The sequence below is a fragment of the Caretta caretta genome, chromosome 7 (genome assembly GCF_965140235.1).
Source record: "Caretta caretta isolate rCarCar2 chromosome 7, rCarCar1.hap1, whole genome shotgun sequence".
NCBI classification, from domain to species: Eukaryota; Metazoa; Chordata; order Testudines; family Cheloniidae; genus Caretta; species Caretta caretta.
In genome coordinates this window covers 124,124,266-124,143,065 of record NC_134212.1, presented here as the reverse complement: position 1 = coordinate 124,143,065, position 18,800 = coordinate 124,124,266, and the positions used below count along the sequence as shown (strand labels likewise).

The window sequence follows — 18,800 nt, the reverse complement described above, 5'->3', positions numbered from 1 at the left end:
TCAGAGAAACTGAACCTGTGTCCCATGAATCTTCATACTGGACTGGCAGTGAACTGCCACGTGTATGTGCTGTTGAGTTGGCCTTGATGTCGTCCCTCCTGCAGGAAACCTGCCTCCTTTTCTGGCCCCAGGAGGGACCGGATAGAGCTGCTAATAATGCCCGGATGGTGTCTATAGACCTAAATCATCTCAAATTACTCTGCAGACTATGGACCATGTTGTGCACTGAGCTCTATCCCATGTGTTCCCGGTGTCCCCATCGCAATGGACACTGCACCCTACGATGCTCCGTTGGGCTCTGCCATCCCTGAGTTTCAATGGGATGAATTTTAAGCCAGCCCAATGCCAGGAATTTCCCATGAGAACTTGTCCTCATTAGGTTTCCAAGCCAGTTTTGCAGCTCCCCATCCATTTTACACGTGGTGTGTCTTGCGGGGTGACGGAGCTGAACCTCCAGCCCAAGTGAGCTTCGCCTGTGCCTAGTTCCATGACGCTTTGAGTGCGTGTGTGTGCAGGCCGCTCTCTGAGCCATCCACTGTCATATCAGTGGTGACCAAGGTCCCCGTGTTGGCCTCCAGTCTCTTGGCTGGGGCCTGGGTGGGTTTTCCCTTCAGCCGGCATCTGTTGGTCCTTCTGCCGTGGCTGGGAAGAGCTATGCAGCATGCTAAGTGATGACCTGTGGAGCTGGCCTCTAGTCAGGACACTGTCTCCTCTCTCCGGTGCGCACACACTCGTGCACACTCTCTGTCACAATATTTACCTAGCGTCTTTCTCCCCCCGCTGGGTGACGAATGGGCTGCTGCAGAGCAGCTACCCCGCAAACGAGTGGGCTCGGATCACTCGCTCGTTTCATGAGACCGCGAATCCCGCCCACCTCCCCTCTCGCTGCCCCTCCATTTTTTTTTTTTTTTTAAGAATTAGAGCCGATTAGCCACGTCATTAATTCTTCAATTTGACGGCTGATATAGCAGGGCCCGAAACACACTGCTGACCCCGCATAATGGAAACCCCGCTCCTTAACACATTGACGATGGGAGAAGTTAATTAAAATTCCACAGAGTGAAGGTGTCGGCTAACCTATAAACCTGTCGCTTTTAAGAACAAATCGCTGCCATCCTAGAAGAGAGGGGATCAGAGCAGGGGCAGGCAGGAGGGTACGGGAGTGGGGGAGCAGGAGCAGGGGGCAAGGGGCAGGGGAGATGGATTTTCACTAATAAACTTATTGTTTGCTGTTTAACGAGCATGTATCCAAAATCGTCTCTGATCTCTAGCCAGGCCAGCTATTTGGGGGGCTTGTTGTCCCTGCCTGAGCTGTTGGGATCCTGCACTTCCCTGCTTTACATGCCCAGCACACCTGGTCTAAAGAGTGTGCATTGTTGGGCTGAAGAGGGTAGGAGAACTCAGGATAGAACTCGGGTAGTGTCGTTCATCAGCCAGAGGAGTCGTTGGTTTAAGCATAATATCACTGGCACCTTCCACTTCATCCCAGATTCTGCACATTCTTTGCCCAATTCTCCCCTCTCCCAGGCTGAGTGAAATCAGGAGCTCCTCCACAGAAGTCAGCAGCTACCCCGGTGTTCAACCGATGCAAGATCAGAATCTGGCCCTCTGTGTCGGGCAGCAGGCACTGAAGTGCAGCCAGGCCTCTCTCTGTGGTGGAACACAGAAGCTTTTTAACCACGTGAAGCAAGCGTGCACAACAGCTAGGACAGGAAGCGAAGAATGCCACCAAATCAACTTGAAACTGCAAGGGCATTCAGACAGAATCCAATTTCTTAAATTGGAAGTTGGCCAGGACACATGAGTTAAAACCCCAACCGTTTGGAAAAGCACCATGGATTCTTTAATAACCACCATCAGTCAGCACTTCAGTTTCCCATCTTGCTTTTCTGTAGCCTAGTTCTTTTGGTCTCCTTCCTCTGAAGCATCAAAGATGGATGGTCACAGCTGGCGACGGGCTGCTGGACAGGGTGGCCCCGAGCGTTCTCTTGTCCATGTGCTTTCCTGGCTGGTTGTTACTCACATGCTCAGGGTCTAGCTGATCACCCTATGTGGGATCAGGAAGGAATTTCCCCCTGGTCGGATTGTCAGTGACCTCAAGGGTTTTTCACCTTCTTCTGCAGCATGGGGTTTGGGTCAATTGCTGGGATTATCTGTATATAGCTCACATAATCATTTCCCCGCCATTGCAATTCGTAAGTGCACCCACTCTTTTTTTGTATTTAAAAAATAAAAATCTAAACTTTGGGCCCTGTCTACTCGACAGTGCAGCCCACTTGAAATAAGGAAAGCTTGAGTTACGAGGTGGGTGCGCAGTGTATAAAAGTTTCAGAGTAACAGCCGTGTTAGTCTGTATTCGCAAAAAGAAAGGGAATACTTGTGGCACCTTAGAGACCAACCAATTTATTTGGTCAGCGGCGACCCTAGATTGGGAACCACTGAGGACAGACCCAAGCTAACAGTATGCATCTGATGACGTGAGCTGTAGCTCACGAAAGCTTATGCTCAATTAAATTGGTTAGTCTCTAAGGTGCCACAAGTCCTCCTTTTCTTTTAGTGTATAAAAGTGTTTCTTTACGTCTAAGTTCTCTGCAGCAATGAGTTTTCTTTGCTCCCTAGAAGAAATGCACGTGGTCTGATAAAGGGCATTCACGGGTTCTACGTCCTCTCCTGAGATGCTAGTTTGGAACCTCCTCGAAACATAAACCGAGATCCCTCCCTGTACGGTAGCTTCATGGTGTGCTTTCCATAGTGGTGCTGTACTGGGGAGGTGGAGTTAGCTGTGTGAACGGCTACTGATGAGCTCTATAGGAAAAGTGGTGTCCTTAAGTGGAACTGGATCGGGCAGGAAGTTAGTCCCATCTGTGGGGAGCAAAGGAATGTTACAGGTCCTGCTGGTGCTGCTCACACGAATTGTCCGGGGGAGCTGGATTAGGCCCTCGATTTGGAATGTGCTAGCACCCTGGAGCTGGGGAAATGGCCTCAAAAGCACCATTCGTAGAGTAAATAGGAAGCGGCAAAGAAAAGCAGATTCTCGAGGCGATGGTGTGAATGGCCTCTGCGTCTCACTGCTGCACTTTGCTCCCCATAACTTCTTCCCTGTGTCATTGAGCGTGAGGTGAAAAGGCTCCCTCGTTATACTGAACTCCCTTGGAGGACAGCAATTCAAATCCATCCTCAGCAGGTAGCAATTCGAAGTTCTAGCCTTCTGGTGGCAAGCGGGTGGCCTGCCTGAAGAGCGGGTGGGGTGGGCTTCTAGGCAACTTGCCAGCGAATGGAGGGCCACACCCCAAACCCCACTATCACAGCTGGCACCTCCTGGCTCCCTTGTTGGCAACTTTAGCGGGAAGATTAAATGGGCTATGGAGGTTTCCTCGCCTTCCTAGGCCTGGAGAGGGTCCTCCCAGAACTGGGCGGAAGCACGCTTGCTGCACATTGTGGGTTACATTATGCTCGTGCTGCCTGGGCTAGCTCTGCTCGGTGGGCGAAGAGGACTTTGGTCTTCAGGGATATCAATTAAGCACCTTTTAAGAAGAAAAAAAAAAAGGTGTATTTATTTAGGAAGTCTGAACAAGTTCCCAAATCCTTGCTATGTAAATAGCAGAAACAAAACAATCATTCCAGCAATTAGTTTTTGTTTAAAGAGACTTTATAGGGGAATATAGTCATGCTATGTTTAACAGGTTGTCCCCGTATTCTCGAGTGAGCATCGTACAACACCTATAGTATGTCATTTCTGGTGATTTTATTAAATCATGCACCTGTTAACTGCATGCAGTTTACTGTGACTCCTCCCCATGCAAGTTTTGCACCTGTTCTGTCAGGGGTGTGGGTGTCAAAACTTTGATCTATTTGGGTAACCCTCTTCTTTTTGATGCACGTGGAACCATATGTTCAGCTGCGTGACTTCTTCGTTGTCATTCAATACACAGACATTCTAGTGGTAAGACCAGCTTCACAATTGTGGAGCTCCCTAACAAAGTTATATGGGGTAAAAGAATTGCATCCCATCACCTTTGGTCTCCTCTCCCTCACTTTCTCTGCATAATCTCTCCTCTTGCGTTCAGTACAGGCAGTATCTCTGCTGATCAGTGCCCTGAGAGCAGTAGATCACACAGTAATGTGGCACCTTTGGGACTTTGGGGAAGAATTTGAGGGTGTTCCATAAGGTGGGAGCCCCACTGGTCTGCAGCTTTGAGGGCTCCCAAAAGCTGGCTCTCTGCTATGATAGCTAACACTGCAGTTAAGGTTGCAAAGGTGCTTCCACTCTAAACCCCTCTCCCTAGCCGCTCGTAACTTACTGCAAATTCATTTGCCTTTTGAACTCTGTAATGTGCGTGTTACATTTTTCGTTTAACGCTGATTACTGTGGTGACTGATTTGTGTTTGGGGACCAGTCCCAGTCTGCATGAAATGGACCGATTCAAATTTGCAAAGTGAATCCAAGCCTCTAGGGTTTCCAGTGGAATAGCTGCACCTTCATGCTTCACGTCTCCCAGAGGTGAGGGAAGCCAGAAAAGAGAAGCGATCTCTCTGCACCGTTCGATTTGGGGCTAAGTTTATGGAGAAACTGCAGTGTCAGTGCCTGGTGTTTATGGCTTCGGACACACAGGGTTTGCACTAGTGTCATGCTGTCTCCGTGCACCTTTTTGAGGAGACCCTCACGGCAGCTCAGTCCTTTTTATATGATGGAGAGGCTTGTAAACTGGGAAAGGAGGGAGTGGACTCTGAAAAGAATTCAACTTTATTCTCAGTGATTCAGAAATCCTTTGGCACTTACTTCCTAAGAAGTACCAGGTTTCAAATCCCCTTTTATCCAAACCAACTCCTTCCTTTCCTTCAGTGTTTGCCTTCTAGATTTTAAACAGTTTGGGCCAGGGAGAATTGTCCTCTGTTGTCACCTCCAAGCATGCTGGCACTTAACAAACACACGAATGATTACACAGGTACAGCCGAATTTTCAAAAATGCCTCCAACGCGTCAGGTGCAGTTCTGTGCTTGCAGGCTAAGGCAGGTGCAAAACTTTGGGTGGAACTGATCCACCCTTGTTTAAAATTCTGGCTGCCTGATAGTACCTATCCTCATGCTGCGCTGGGGTAAATATACATCCCAAAGAGAAGTCAGGAATATATCTAAGGCTTCAGCATTGGTTCTGGAGTGTGAAACATTTTCTTGCAAATTTTTTTATTTAAACTTCACATTACTTGGAATAATTATGTATGATTTGTAATGGGTGCCTGGCAGAATTTCTGTGGAGTAAAATAGCCTGATCCCGTAGACTGCAATCAGGCTGAACAACCCACTGGAGGTAGGAATTTGCCAACGTTTGGATATCACAGTCAGGGTCATAATGTGTAGCTTATTAATCTTGTAAGGAAAAATCTGGCTGACAAGTTTTTTTTCTCCTTTTAAAATGCCATCTCTTTCTCTCCACAAAATATATATGTATGGAATGACAGGAAAAGCTTCCCTGAATATAAAGGGAAACTGAAAAGCTTTGCATAACATTAAAAACTGTTCATATGATTTGTATGGCATATGACTCTAATTAATCAGTGAGATCAGAGAGCTCTGGAACTATGGCAAAGCCTAGCAAGACATGAATGACTGTCTAAATTTAAAGACAAAACAGCTGGATGTTTGTTCTTCTTTTAATTTACCTGCCAAGACCTATGTTCTGGATCCGGTGTTTCTCCTGCAAGGGTTGATGGTTTAAAGCAGGACAGGAAACCAGAGGGAAAAGGGCAGAAGTTTGGGCTGAGCTGATAAGTGGAGGAATTGTGTAATGTACATGTATTGGAAATTTGTAGCCGGCATGTGTGCGTGTTTTTTACTGAGGTGAGCTCTGACCTCAGGTAAGGGTAGATGCAGCAGTAGGCCCTTTGTGACTTGAATGATTTGACAGCTCTGCCATCTCTGTCTGATACACTGTTAAGTTTGTGTCAGGGTTGGATGGATGGATACGCACGTGCGCCCCAGAGCCAAACGTGTGCAGTGATGCTCTCTCCTGACTTCCCAAAGGCCATTCAACTAAGCCAAGTTCTTCTAAAGTTTACTCCTTGTATTGGCATATTTATAAGGTGCTGTTCCCTGTTTGCGTTTGGGCACCTGGCTAATAATTCCTTAATTTATTCATCATTTAATTTTTGCTTGGATCTATTAATCCCACTTGACTCCGCCTCAGCTGGAAGCTTGTCTGAAGTGATCTATTCTTTTGGTATCCCAAAGCTTCTCAATTAACCTGGTGTAAATCAATGGAGCTATTCTGACGATTCCCAACAGCTGAGGAACTGCTCTTAAGGTGCATTCTCCTGTGACTAGAAAAGGAGGACTTGTGGCACCTTAGAGACTAACCAATTTATTTGAGCATAAGCTTTCGTGAGCTACAGCTGACTTCATCGGATGCATACTGTGGAAACTGCAGAAGACATTATATACACAGAGACCATGAAACGATACCTCCTCCCACCCCACTCTCCTGCTGTTAATAGCTTATCTAAAGTGACAGGTTTCAGAGTAACAGCCGTGTTAGTCTGTATTCGCAAAAAGAAAAGGAGTACTTGTGGCACCTTAGAGACTAACCAATTTATTTGAGCATAAGCTGTAGCTCACGAAAGCTTATGCTCAAGTAAATTGGTTAGTCTCTAAGGTGCCACAAGTACTCCTTTTCTTTTATCTAAAGTGATCACTCTCCTTACAATGTGTATGATAATCAAGGTGGGTCATTTCCAGGACAAATCCAGGTTTTCTCACCCTTGATTATCATACACATTGTAAGGAGAGTGATCACTTTAGATAAGCTATTACCAGCAGGAGGGTGGGGTGGGAGGAGGTATTGTTTCATGGTCTCTGTGTATATAATGTCTTCTGCAGTTTCCACAGTATGCATCCGATGAAGTGAGCTGTCGCTCACGAAAGCTTATGCTCAAATAAATTGGTTAGTCTCTAAGGTGCCACAAGTACTCCTTTTCTTTTTGCGAATACAGACTAACACGGCTGTTACTCTGAAACCTGTCTCCTGTGACTAGTGACTCTGGAAAAATGGCACCACCTTCCTCAGCAGATTTCTCTCTCCGTGTATCAGAATCAGATCTGCTGACTTTGGTAATATTTTTTGGTCACTGTTTCCTACTGCTCACTCAGCAGAGCCAAACCGGTGGTGGGAGAGGGGCCTGGATTTCATGCTGGCTCGTGCACCACCGTTAGAATAGTGAGCAGAGTCAGGGACTGTAGGAAGAGGTGCTCTTGGCTGCCCATGCGTCACCTGGCAGGATGCCGTGGAGTTGCATAGATGGAACTGTGAGGAGAATTTAGCCTGCAGGAAGAACCCCGTCTGACTGTCCGACCCTAAACTGGGAGGAGTGGTAGATACGCTGGAGGGCAGGGATAGGATACAGAGGGACCTAGACAAATTGGAGGATTGGGCCAAAAGAAATCTGATGAGGTTCAATAAGGATAAGTGCAGGGTCCTGCACTTAGGACGGAAGAACCCAATGCACAGCTACAGACTAGGGACCGAATGGCTAGGCAGCAGTTCTGCGGAAAAGGACCTAGGGGTGACAGTGGACGAGAAGCTGGATATGAGTCAGCAGTGTGCCCTTGTTGCCAAGAAGGCCAATGGCATTTTGGGATGTATAAGTAGGGGCATAGCGAGCAGGTCGAGGGACGTGATCATCCCCCTCTATTCGACATTGGTGAGGCCTCATCTGGAGTACTGTGTCCAGTTTTGGGCCCCACACTACAAGAAGGATGTGGATAAATTGGAGAGAGTCCAGTGAAGGGCAACAAAAATGATTAGGGGTCTGGAACACATGACTTATGAGGAGAGGCTGAGGGAACTGGGATTGTTTAGTCTGCAGGAGAGAAGAATGAGGGGGGATTTGATAGCTGCTTTCAACTACCCGAGAGGTGGTTCCAGAGAGGATGGTTCTAGACTATTCTCAGTGGTAGAAGAGGACAGGACAAGGAGTAATGGTCTCAAGTTGCAGTGGGGGAGGTTTAGGTTGGATATTAGGAAAATCTTTTTCACTAGGAGGGTGGTGAAACACTGGAATGCGTTACCTAGAGAGGTGGTAGAATCTCCTTCCTTAGAAGTTTTTAAGGTCAGGCTTGACAAAGCCCTGGCTGGGATGATTTAATTGGGGATTGGTCCTGCTTTGAGCAGGGGGTTGGACTAGATGACCTCCTGAGGTCCCTTCCAACCCTGATATTCTATGATTCTATGACCCCTGGGTGGGTTTGCAGAGTCGGCAGGTCATAAAACATCGAATGAATGGTGCTGATTTGCGCTGGAGCCCGTGAGGCAGTGACTGTGGAGCGCCCCGATGCGCCTTTGAAAGCCTTGTGATGAAGAAGAACCTTGCCCAACGCTCTTCTTTCCCTAGGAATAAAATGCAGGAGGTCTCTCAGCTAGTTTTCTTTCTCTGCTTCTCCCTCCAGGGGCTAAAATGGTGCTCTCCAGCCCAGGTCTGCGTGCTCTGACCCTGCTCACCTTTTGTTGGAAGGAATAGTTCAGGGTTTGGTGAGATCGAGTCTTCTTCCATTTTCTTAATTAGTGTGTGATATTGATTCCCTATTTTGTTTTCTCCACTTGAGTGAACACACATACATATGAGTTCCCTCTCCCCCTTCCCCTACACACACACACACACCTACAGATGCCAGTTTGTGCATTTTGCTACCTTCCTTCCCTTTTTAATTCATAGCCTCCATCCTGCCATCTTTCCTGTAGCTGCCGAGGTTTTACCAGTTGCAGCCGTTGGGTGCTACTATAATATTTACTACTACAAGTGTTGCAAAAATTAGTACGTCACGTGTCTGTTTTGGATAGGTTTCATTGTATCAAGCAGGTAGCTGAATTTATTCAATGCGTCCATTTCTAATTCAGTGCAGTTGCGTGTTATATTGAGGGTATTTTTGTTTCTTCCTTGGTGCTTAAGGGGGGGAAGTCTGTTTCTGAGAGCTTGGAGGGAAGTCTCTTTGCTGTATAATGTACAAAGTAGTACAAGAAAGGAGAAAATGCGACTGTCTCATATTTTCGTGCCGCGCTGATTACAGTCCAGGGCTCTGGCAGTCCTACGTCTTCCAGTTTCTGTTTCCAGTTTGTGATCTTTGTCTTCTCTGCTCACACTTCCAGGGGGAGAGAAGGTAATTTTCCTGGACCTTGGCTGCTATTTACTTTTGCTTGGGTGTACAGCGCGCCTTTGTTTTTCCACCTTTGATCAGGGTCCTGCCGACAGATAATTTAGCAGTTGCATCCCAGGGTGGAAGTGTGGAGTTAATGTTAAAATTAGTTGTTTTTTTTCCCCCCCTAACTTCTCTGGCTGATGGAGCAGAAAAGGAGGTGAGGGGGGCCATAAATTCTAGTACGGGCGATTCTGCTTCTTGCAGAGAAACGCGAGCCTCTGATGTCTCTACAGCACTTTCATTAACATTTAAATTAAGGGTTTGTTTTTCGGGCGGCTTCAGAGTCACAGCTCTTTCATGGCCTGACACATGCAAGGCTGCTATCTCTCTTGCTTGCAAGCTGAGTGTACAATCGTAATCATTGCTGTATTTTCTGATCTTCCTCTGGGGAGGGCAGCGACCTGACAAGCTGCGCCAGAGGTTCAAAGAGAATCGGAGACAGACCTGCAAAGGTAGATGTGCAGCAGGATGCGGGTTTCACTCCTACAATTAAAGAGTGTGTTGTCTGTTCCCCTCCCCTCTTTTTCAAAGAGTTGGTTTAGGTCTCTGCCGCTGTGTGAGAGCCCCAGGTGCAAATGCCTATACCCAGGTTCAACTCCCAGCGTTTTCCTCCCCAGCAAGGCCTGGGGAGCTGTGTGGAGGATGTGAGCTCTCGCCGCAAGGTGGGAAGTCAAGCCGCAATGCCCGTAATTAGCAACTTGGTCTCCTTTGTAAAAAATCAAAATCTAGGGGAGCTGGCGGCTGGTCTGTGTTCTGCTGGCAGTGGTAGCCATGCAGGGTATTGTGGTAGGGGCAGGCTGTTAAGGGAAGAAATATCTGGGACTCCACCAAAGGGACCTTTAAAAGGGAAGAAGCTTTCCTTTGTGTTCTGTGCTGTTACGGAGAGCGGGTGTGTGCTGCGAGGCTGTACAACGTGGCGGTGGCACATGAGTTGATTGTCACTGAAGCAGGCGCAGGGCTCTGCAGGCAATTCGGCTGGTTTAAAAGCACAAAAGCAGTAAGGCCTGCCCAGTCAATGACTTTCCAACGCAGTAACAGGTCCTCTCTGTGCGGCTAAAATGCTGATCTTTAGGAGGGTCTGGGTGACCATCAGACCTTTCCCTCCCCAGGGTTGTCTCTGCCACACCACATGCCATCTGTAAGTGGGCTGTGTTGACCTGGCAGGATGGCTAGGGAAACCCATGTACTGTGGGTTCTCAGCCTGCAGTTCCAGGTCACCTGATCAGATGCTCTTGCATACAGCACTGTGGCTTACAGTAAAAGGAGGTGAAAGTTGCCAGCTTGCTCTGTGCATGTGCTTGGGAGATGGAGTTGGAGGACCATCACTAATACTCCCCTTGTCTGTGATTCATCTGGGGCAGGGAGCGTGCAGAGCTGGAGTTTTTGGCCGTTCGGGTACAGCTCTGTGAAGACCTGGCTCAGGCGCTGAATTGATCTCTACTGCAAGGGCTCCTCCCACCTCTGTCACAGTGTGGGCCATGTCTCATGGATGCCACCCTGCTCATTCGCTGCCCTGTGTGTGAGCGTGCAGCTTCCCTGCAGCAGCTTCAGCAATTGCTGAGTGATACCAGGGAAGTGTTGCATCCTTTCTGGAAAACACCAATCACCCTGTCTGCTTTTGCTCTTCCTTCCCCCTTCCTTTCCCAGCAGTTCTGGTCTCTCTCCCTGCCCTGCACGTGCTTCCCTGCAGTCTGGTCCTCTTCTCCTTGTCACCCCAGCACATGCAGCATGGTTCCCCTCTCTCGCTGGTAGCTCCTGGTGGGTGGGTAGCAGCTGCTGGTTCCAGTCCCTGTTTGTGATTCCTGTTTCCTCTCTCCTCCTCTTTGTGTGCTGGTGGCCACTTAATGAGAGGCAGCTAGGCCGACTTCTGCTCGTTTCCCGCTCCGAGGAGACTTGTTGAAGCAGCTGGGAACGGGGACAGCGCCAGCTCTCCATAGATCTCAGCTTCAGAACTATACGGCTTAGAATTTGATAGTAATTACTTGTAATAGGGTAGAACCAAAGACGTGCAAGGTGGTGTACAAATGCATAAGAAGGTACCGTCGGTGCCCTAAGATCTTATATAACAACCCGTTCTCTTCTTCCCCCCTCCCTCCCCGCCCCATTAGCTGGTAGCAGTAGTAGACTGTCATCCTCTGGACTGCCCACTGAAGACTAGTTCAGTCTAAAAGCAGACACGGGGTGGGGGAAAGTGATCCAGTGTAATAGCAAAAAGATTCAGGGTGGTGGGAGGCTCATGGCTGTATTGCTATGAATTTTTGAAAATAGATATTTGACTGATTTCTTGTAGCTGTTGTGACAGAAGAGGGTCTTGAGGTGGGACCTGAATGTGGGAAGAGTGGTGGCTTGGGATAGCGTTCCATGCATGGGGGGGCAGAGGGAGGGAAGGGTTGGGTGGCACAAAGGAAAAAAATGCAATGTGAAAGCAAGATCTTCAAGGGTGGAGAGTCTCGCTTGCTAGCACGATGGATTTCATTCAACACCGTGATTTGCAGCACAAAACCCGTTTGAGGCACGTTGTCAAGATACAAAATCACCTACTCAAAGAAGCTTTCCCCTGAAGCCAGGAAACGCTGTAATTGTCCATTCTGGGTTTGTTTTTTAACCTTTGTCTTACCCCTGCTCTGATCTGGGCTGGCAATTCCTGTGTACATTTCAAGCACGCGGAGTGGATTGGATTGAAGTTACCTGTAATACCTGGTTACTTGTATGACTAGCAATGGCACAGCCTAGTGTTCAGAGCATGTGGTATATTGCCCAGTACTGTCTTTGTAACACAGCTCTTAAGTGTAGATGATTTTATTGTCATCGAGTCTAAGCACCATCGAGCTGAGGGCTGGAACAGACCTGTTAGTCTGTGCATCCAAGCCCGGAATTCACTTTCTGCCAGTTTGTGATTGTTTCCTGCTGCATACTCAGATGCTTCAGTCAGTCTAATAGATGACTCCAGTGACGGGGCTTCCGCCGCATCCCTTGGGCGACAGTTCTACCGAATTGATAGCTCTCGTCATTCAGAAAGGTTTCCGGATATTTATCTTAAGCAGAACTTCATCCCATTGCTGCATGTACCACCATAACCCTGTCCTCGCCTTCCTTGAGGCCTCCAGCCTCGTAGGCTTAGAGAGAATTGTTGTTATACTTATTCAGGGCTCCATTTCGCATGGTGCTGAGTGCCCCTGCAAAGTGCTAGGTCAGTGAAAGGCAATCAGGTCCTTGGGCACGGGGGATGCCCAGCGCCTTGCAGGATTTGGGCCTTCAGTGCTTGGAATCTAGACGCCTGCGTCCATCCTTACACTGGTCTGTTGGCACTCTGGTTTAACCCTTGTGGGCCCTGATTCTGTTCTTGTTTATGCCAGCATAAGTCCTTTGACTTCAGCAGAGCCACTCCTGACCCACACCAGCGCAAGTGCAGTGGGGGTGGAACTCCTGCTAGAATATGTGGATAGATATATAGATAGTGACAAAGTTTCTGCTCTACCTTGGTGGTTCTTGCGCTTATTGGCGGATTTGCTCGCCTTGGAGCTTCACGGCAGCCCTCAGCTTGGCTGTTTTTCTGAATTCACAGTCCAGGTCGACTCCTCCTGTGTCTGACCAGGAATTGGGAGGATTTGGGGGGAACCCGGGTCCACCCGCTACTCCGGGTTCCAGCCCAGGGCCCTGTGGAATGCAGCTGTCTAGAGTGCCTCCTGGAACAGCTGTGTGACAGCTACAACTCCCTGGGCTACTTCCCCACGGCCTCCTCCCAACACCTTCTTTATCCTCACCATAGGACCTTCCTCCTGGTGTCTGATAACGCTTGTACACCTCAGTCCTCCAACAGTCCGCGTTCTCACTCTCAGCGCCTGTTGCCTCTTGCTCCCGGCTCCTCACACGCACACCACAAACTGAAGTGAGCTACTTTTTAAAACCCAGGTGCCCTGATTAGCCTGCCTTAATTGATTCTAGCAGCTTCTCGATTGGCTGCAGGTGTTCTAATCAGCCTATCTTAATTGTCTCCAGAAGGTTCCTGATTGTTCTGGAACCTTCCCTGTTACCTTACCCAGGGAAAAGGGACCTACTTAGCCTGGGGCTTATATATCTGCCTTCTATTACTCTCCTGTAGCCATCTGGCCTGACCCTGTCACAATGTATATATATTTTTGAAAGATCCGCTGTATTTACAGGAGCAGAGGGAGGAAAATGCCTGCCCCTGTTCCCTGTCCCCCAATGCTTCCACCTCCCCCCACATTGTTTCAAAAGGCTTGGTGCATCTTTGATTAGGTGTAGGTCAAAAGAATTTCCACATCGTGACCTTAATAACTGGGGTTGATTGGCAGGCGGTCTGTGGAGAGGGAGCAGCCAGCCCCTTTCATCTCCCTTAGTGCCGCGCGGGGACAATGGGCCAGCATATTTTCCTTGTTGTTCCTCATTTGAAAGGGTCTGGTATCTCTACTAGGTACCTGTGACATGGGGGTCTTGATTGGGGTCTCATAAAGGACCCTGTCAGTGTGTCCAAAGGCCAAGAATACAAAGGCAATCAGTGGGTGGGGGTCTCAGCTGACCACTGAAGAAGGGAGGGGAGGGTCCTGGAGGCAGTGGAGGGAGAAGCAACCCCCGATGGGAGACCTTAAAGGAGGGCGAGGGGGGGGAGAGGCCCATTTTTGTCCCGAACTCATCAAGCACATCTGCAGAATTGTCCCAGCCCCTGCCCCCCAGTTTCAAAAGAAGATGATCGTTTGATAAACCGGCCTGATTCACCACTTTCTCACAAGGGAGGGAGACCCACCTTTGACCTCTGTGATTTCACATTGGGCCCAGCTTTTCTTCCCCCCCACTCCAATTGCTGGAGAAACTTTGAAATGCATCTCTTTCTTTCCCTCTCTTTCTCTCTCTCCCCCTCTTTCCCTTTAGGTTTTTCCCCTTTCCCCTCCCCCCTTCCCCGCTCTCTCGCTTTGTAAAAAGCAGGCGCGCTGCTTTGGAGTTTCGGCGAGTAATTAGTAAAATCTTTCGGCAGCACAATAAAACGGCAGCGCTTGGCCTGCATATTCCCACCATTTACATACTAGCGGGCATGCGAGAAAACAGGTGGCCTTCCCAGTGCATCGGCGCCTGTGAAAATCATGTGGAAGGCAGGGAGGGGAGCTATGCCGGGACCCACTCGCTCCGGCTAGCTATCGGAATGTGCATGAATATATTAAAATATTTTCACACAATGCTTGTATTTTCCAACGGGAAGAGGCATCTTCTCGATGAAAGGCGGCTGGCCCAGACGGCAGGCCCCTTCAGAAGGCTGTTTCCCACTCGGGGCTTGTTCGCATGGACCAGATAGGAAGGGGGGGAAGAGGGGGAATGGGCTGCGTCTCCAAAGAGCAAAGCTTTGCGTCTCTTGCCCACTCCCTGTTTTCCAGCGAGCGACTGCAGAGCTGAGTTGTGGGGATTCATGTCACCAGCGGGGGCTCTTAGGAAAAGTCTTCGTAGGCGCAGGGGGTATAAAGAGGAAATAGTTTGTAATGTAGCATATAGCTGATACATGAAATTCACTTTCTGCGGCAGGAAATGGCTGAGATGGCTCTGTCCATCATGGGCAGCATTAGCAAAGTGCCCATTCATAACAGTGAACGTTCTTACAGCGCTTGTTGGCTGTCGTTCTCCTTGCTGTACAGAGCTTACTAAACCACTTGGCCAAAGCAGGTAAGTCACAGCGCTGGCATTAGAACCGAGGAGCTGCTGCCTTCCAGTCCTGGATTCATTAGACCACGTTGCCTCTGTCGTAGTGTAACAGGAGTTTGTTAGTGGGTGTTTGGGTTTAGCTGCACAGTTGAACCTACCGATGGAGCAGCTGGGTCGGGTGGAACTCCCTTTCTCGGGCAGCAGGATGAACGTCCTCACATGGCTTCCATAGGTTGCAGAGTGCGAGTTCGAATCCCTGGGCTAGTCGAACTGTTCTGCAAAGGAACGACCTCACTGTATGGCTTTGGTGCCCTCATAAGCCCCAATCAGTTGGAGGGAATTCGGGGAAGAACACTAGTAAAAGGGCAAGTGCTGGTAGGGACTGAACACTTAAAGAACCAGTGGTCGCTCTCTTGGCCAAAGTCGGAGCCTCTGTGTGTCTCGAACACTGAGCCCTGGTTTACACTGGGTGGGGGTGATCGATCTAAGTTACGCAACTTCAGGTACGTGAATAACGTAGCTGAAGTCGATGTACTTAGACGTACTCACCGTGGTGTCTTCATTGCGGTGAGTCGACTGCTGCCGCTTCCCCGTCGACTCTGCCTGCGCCTCTCGCAGCGCTGGAGTACAGGAGTCGACGGGAGAGCGCTCGGGGGTCGATTGCTGCCCACCGATCCGGCGGGTAGTGTAGGCATACCCTGAGTCTCGTTCTAGGGAGTCTTCTGGAGTAGCAGCCGTGTTAGTCTGTATCCGCAAAAAGAAAAGGAGGACTTGTGGCGCCTTAGAGACTAACCAATGTATTTGAGACTAGGGAGTCTGTTGCCCTGGTCAGAGATAAGATTGCCTCAGCTTATACCAGTTATAGGAGTATCATGGTAGCCTCATTCAGAGCTCTCCGAGGGTGAGGATACACTCCAGTGCAACCACAATTCACAGATCTCAAAAAGAACCACCCCAGGCTCCCAAACAAACTCCCCTGCCCCAGTCAAATCCACCCCGACTTCCCTCCAGAAAGCCTGGGAAAGGAGGAGTCTTGCAGAGGACCCGGAAGGTCCCTAAATTGTCTCTGGCAGACGAAATGGGAGCAGCAAGCAAGCTCTGAATCAGATGCCTCCCCGCGTTGGCTCTGCACCCCAGTGCCTTCCCTTTTTAGAGCAGGGGCTGGTGCTGGAGGCCTGAATTGACCCCGACTCAGAGAGCCAGCACCTGAGCCATTCCATACAGCGAAACCCTTTGCAGAGGGGCTTGTCACGTTGCCAGCCTCACTGTAATACATGGAGCAATCTAAGGTAGGAAAGACCTATGGGAATAGGGCCCTTCAATGCTGACTCTCCCAGCCAGTTCAACATCGTCCCTTGTGATAGATTTCACAGTGCAGAGATCTTAACCTTGCCAGAAAAATTACCAGCATCCAAACTGGCAGGAGGTTTTACTTTTAAACGATTTTATTCAGACTTCCCTCTTCCCGCATCCACCTCCCCCTCCCCTCTCGGCACTTCTTAAAGAGGCAGTGAAAAAAAAGAGCTTTGGTTTTTGTTCAGGATGGGGGTTAGAAAGGTTGCAGGGGGCATGTAGCCCTCTCATAGGGGTGTCTTGTCAGGGCGCGGCATGAAGGGCACAAACAGATCATAACCTTTAAATGAAAACGCAGTGGAGGGGAGAGATGAAAGCATTGAAACAAATTAGATACATCTATAGGGGGTGCTCAACTGGAGAAAATTAGCATTTCTTCCTAATTGGAGTGCAGGGCATTCCATTACAGGGTTTCATTACAAGGAAGGAGAGGGCCCTGGGCCTCTTAGGGGAATTTCATTCCCCTTGTTTGTTCTTCTAAAAGTAAAACTATATTTGGGAGAGACTCAGGGAGTGGTGGCAGGAGTGAGTTTGTCTGAGTTAGGGCTTTAAAAGTACATCAGGAATGGAGGTGGTAAGTGTTAGATCCCAGTTCTTCGTGCATGGGGAGCAGTGCGCAGAAGACAAGTGGAGACCGATCTTAAAGTCCCTGCCTGTTATGGGCAAAACTTGAAAAATAACCTGTTAGAGACTTAGGCCGGTGTTAAAAAACAAAAAAAACAAAAAACTTTTCATATCAAATAGTTAGTCTCTGCCCCAAAGAGTTTACAGTCGAAGGCCTTGTCTGTATTCAAAGTGCACTGGTTTGACTAAAGGTGTGATTTTTTTTTTTTTAAAAACAGAGTTCATCGTAAATTGACAAAAGCCTGGCTTAAATCAAACTCCGTTCCCCTGCTGCTTTTCACTTGTTCAGGTAATGGTTTAAATCATCCCTTTTGTTAAACCACTGCAAATTTGACTAGAGACAAATTCAGTTGGATGCGACGTGACCAGGAAGGGCAGGTGCAGGGTTACAGCCTGGAGATCACATAGGTGGCACAGTTTACTGGTTCAGATACGCCATGTACAAGTAAAAAAAAGAAAAGGGTGGGGGAGGGGGGAGTTAAAGCCATATGTGACTATTATTGACCGTGGGCATCATAGAAGAAGGGATGTAAATGAGGAGAGGGCAGTGGCTTGGCCTCCCAAAAGAGGGAGTGTGTTCTGTGCATGGGGGCAGTAGGAAATCTTGTCACTAAGAATTGGACTATTTAGTGATTCGCACAGTTATTGTCACTGGCCCTTTTCCAAACCTGGTGTTTGTTTTGGATAAGCACCATTTAAACTGTCTTTTTAAAAAGGAACACAGACTAATATCAAAGAGAAGACATGCATGTGTAGGTAGCACACACCACCTAGCCAGCGCTGTAAACTATAAACTCTGAGTCCCAGGTTCAGGAGGTTAAATGCCTGTGCATTGGAGGATCATGGGACTGGAGGAAGCTAGTGATGGAAACACTGTGTTTGCTCGTCAAGTATGGCCTCGAGGAGAAGGCATAGGATGTTTAAACTGATAAGAACAGATTTAAAATTTTTATTAAAGCTAATGTTTAAAATCAAATTTACACAAGTTAAGAGGGAAGGTACTGTACATCTGGGGTCAGGCTTGAGTTATGAAGGATTACAAGTATTGGTTACAAGGTTTACAAGATACATACATAGCCCATAACCAGTATAGACCCAGATTGGGGTGTGGGAGTTTTTTAAAGCGTCAGTGAATAAGTGATGAGGGGTACACCACTCAGTGTGTATTTAGAGTCCAAGTCAGTATTGGTGTAGCGAATAAGTGTATGGGTGGGGTGCGTCTCTTGGTTCATCAGGGAAGGAAGTAGGCTATTTCCCTGACCGGCAGTCTCGATTACTCGATACTACACTTGATCTTGACTAAAAAGCCCAGTCTTTGAGCACACAGGGCTGGCGTTTCAGGCTGGTGCAAGGTTACAAAAGTAACAGATTTTAGTCTGACATAATTTTGGTCATTTTATTCTTACATCTCTCTCAAACTGGGAACTAAAGCAACGCAGGCTCTACTCACATAAACAAAGGTTTGTAGGGTTGGACCGTTAGAGCTTGAGGAAGTTTTATATAAAGACCTGTCCATTGTATGGCACTGGTTATACAAACATGTAACTTTATTTCATTGAAGTACTTCTGTTGACTTCAGTGTGCTGCTTGCATAACTACAGTTAAATGCTTGCAAAGCGATGGTAGGATTGGAAGCTACCCTAGACAGGTGGAAGTTAAACCATGTTCAGTAGAACCTGTATTCCAGGCTAATCTTCCTCCTTCTCCCGCTATATGTCACAACAGAGTACAGATGGGGGTTCGGTAGCAGGGGTGTGGATGTAAACCACAATAAGCATTTTGAAACGTGTTTATCTGCAGGGTGGATTGACTTATATCAGAGTGACTTAAATCACTGGTTTTCATCATGATTTAAATCAGCAAGCTGGGAATTTGGATTTAAATCATCGCTTTGAGTCTTGTTTTTCATTCGTACCTTTTAGTTATTTTCCTAAAGAAAAGTTTATTCCCATTAGTTGGTATAATTTGGTACTACTTTTTGCTAACCA

The 18,800-nt window shown here is 48.1% G+C and overlaps 1 protein-coding gene across 1 annotated transcript in view; it reads left to right on the top strand.

Annotated features, from left to right (window-relative positions):
- The window catches only part of FBXW4 (F-box and WD repeat domain containing 4), a 93,752-nt gene that overhangs the window by 27,212 nt on the left and 47,740 nt on the right, over positions 1-18,800 (top strand).